The following is a 2,989-nucleotide window of genomic DNA, read 5'->3' on the forward strand; positions in this document are numbered from 1 at the left end:
CACGTTAGTGTTTTCTCTGCATTGACACCAGTCTGGGAGTGTGAAAAAAGGCATAGGAGGGGGGCAGAGCTAAAGATTGCAGTGGTAAGGAATAGATGCAATGGAATTAGCCTCCCCTATTGACCCTGGTGCATCTGAGGTAGCCTTTGTACTGTGCTCCTTGAGAGACCTCGAAAGCAAGGCCCTGTTGAAGGACTTCTCAGGCCCCTGGGGTCATCTGCTTATATGGGCTAGATGGGCTGTTAGAGTCTGCACTCCCTAAAATCCTGAAATATAGGAGCTATCTACTGGTCCGATGCTATGGAGGTTCCTAGGGGTGCATTGCAACCTCCTTGTATACCGATGTATAAGCCATAGTATTTATGACTTTTTGTGCACCCCCGTGGATTGCAACTGTGCCGCTCTGTATTTTCTCCTGGAGCCTAGCCTGGCTATACACTTCCCTAAGAAATTGGGAATCCAAATCCAAATCTTTTGAGAATATGTATTTTGCATTAAATTTTACAATACAAATTATATATAGACACAGACATTCATATTATAATGTAAAATTACATTTTACTTTACAATGTGAATGTGTGTGTGTAAATGGAAATAATTATAAATACAACTATATTCAAAATATATGCCCTACATTTATGCGTTTAAATTCTACCATGCATTTCACATATTACATGTTGTCTGCATATGGTGAGAGAAATGGTCACCGTAACATGCATGAGTACACAACCCTTCTAACTTTGCCGGAAATGGGCTAACTCAGTTTTGATGCAGAGATGTGGCTTAATTTCTGAAATGTATATTTTATGGGCCGTTGTTACCTGATTTATATATGCTGCCAGGAGTTGATGCATGTGGCTGATACTTTGTTATTTTGTCCCAGCTCTCTCTCTCTCTCTCTCTCTCTCTCTCTCTCTCTCTCTCTCTCTCTCTCTGTGTGTGTGTGTTTCTGATGTATGACCTCCAATCCCAAATCCTGTTAAGAAATAAGAGCTCTTTTACACATGATTTAGATTCTTTCGGAGACTGGAATTAGTAGTGGTATAAAAGCTAACATCAGAGTGATAACCTGATTATATCAACCTTCCCTGCAGCACATGAATTGAGATTTCCTTTTATGTCCGACGACATTGAGTAAGACATACTGTAACGACTGCTTCCAACACGTGTAAACATATTCATCAAATAACCAAATTAATTTGCATCGGCAACTTGTTCAGATAGGAGCCGCTTGAAGGAATAACATGGGGGAGATAGCTGGCGGTCATGAGACAGATTGTCTTTCTGCTCGGTCCGCATCACATTCACAAATCTGTCTTTGCCATTGTTGAAACTGCAAGTGTTCCGATTATGTGGCTTAATATGAACATTTTTGAAGGGGTGTGGCCAAAAGGTGAACATCCAGCAGTTGTTGCTGTTGTTGGTACCTTCCACGCACATGGAGTGATGATGATTGACAGATAACGAACAGAAACGGTGAAAACCGAAATAAAGGTAGCATCAGTTAGTGCACATCACAGAACTGTGCGATGCATTGGACTAAGATATGATAACATGCTTGGTCATAGGTAATTCGTGAGAGATAAGGGGCAGAAAGAATTAGGAAGATGAAAAGAAAGACAAAAAAAGATCATCAAAGTGAGAGAGTGCATATAAACACAGTTGGAAATGAATAAAGCTTATTTTTCACTTCAGTCTAGTTCATAACAACTTCACAAAGTCTGCAGGCATTTCCATGCTAGTGATCTTTGCCCACTTGGCAGGTACACGGCTGTTGAAGTACTGACCTTGTCTTCTCGCTGTAATTAATTAAAATTTCACATAACAGTGGCAGGTGATGAATTATTTCCTTGTTTATTATTATTCTAGCAGTAATCTCGCTGTGGGTTCCCTTGTGGACTTGCTCTCTGAACGTCTGTTTGGCCTGCTTATTGTCACATCAGCACTTAAACCTTAGTGACTGGATCCAGACCTACTTAATTAAAATTAACGCCTACTCCCTTTCCAGCTTTAAGTCGCTAAAATGTTGGGGATGTTGGGTTCACCGAAATTGCCACTGATTCGTCTTCATATCTAGCGCAACAATAATCTGTCTCTGGCGGACGCAGCATTTTAAAATAACAAAGGTTATTTAGGTTTACTTTAATGTCCCGCTGGTGTGTTAATAGAGAAGTAACAGTACCAAACAATCTGTGCTTCAATAGCCACTTTCTACAAGTTGGCAGAGACTGTCCCCATTATTATCCAGGAGATCATTTTAAAACTTTCTTTTCAATGAAATGCACATACACTCACTGAAATAAACCTGACTGACTAAAGCTGACTAATATTAAGCTAAATTTGAATTAGTTCAATATCTGTGATGATTGTGATGCGAAAAATACGGTGTGTCTCAATTCTCTGCCCCATATGTGATATAACTGTAGGCGTAAGTACCGATTGCTTTTGCACATTGACTTGTAAGAATTTGACGTTTAGCTGTAATTGCTGATTAATGTCATTCTTACAAATCTCCAAGGGGCAGAAATCCCTTTCATATCAAAATATACTCTATTATATATCTAGCTGTAATAGCCCAGAGGTTAAAAAAGGGGGTGTCAACATTTTATGTGAGGGCAGTAATGTGTTCTGTCAAAGTGGACTCCATATGTGTGTGTGTGTGTGTGTGTGAGTGTGAGTGTGTGTGTGTGTGTGTGTTTGTGAAAAGGTCATCCAGTTCTGTCATATAGGCACAAAACAAATTCCATATATCTCATTGATGAGTGGTTGGCCCCGCTAAGCATAGCTTCAATGAGGATGACCAGTTGTGATGTTGCGATTGGACGCTTTTGCTTGTGTCCTTCTGTGACATAAAAGCCTCCTCGTGTGCTGATGGTCCTCATTCCATTTTATAGCGAGCCAGAAGATTCCAACGTATCTGTACAGAGTGCCACACCCTACGATTCAACTTTAGAATTGGGCCTGACAGTAGCCTGTGAAAAATGACCAT

Source organism: Megalops cyprinoides, chromosome 18, assembly GCF_013368585.1.
Source record: "Megalops cyprinoides isolate fMegCyp1 chromosome 18, fMegCyp1.pri, whole genome shotgun sequence".
Classification (NCBI taxonomy): Eukaryota; Metazoa; Chordata; class Actinopteri; order Elopiformes; family Megalopidae; genus Megalops; species Megalops cyprinoides.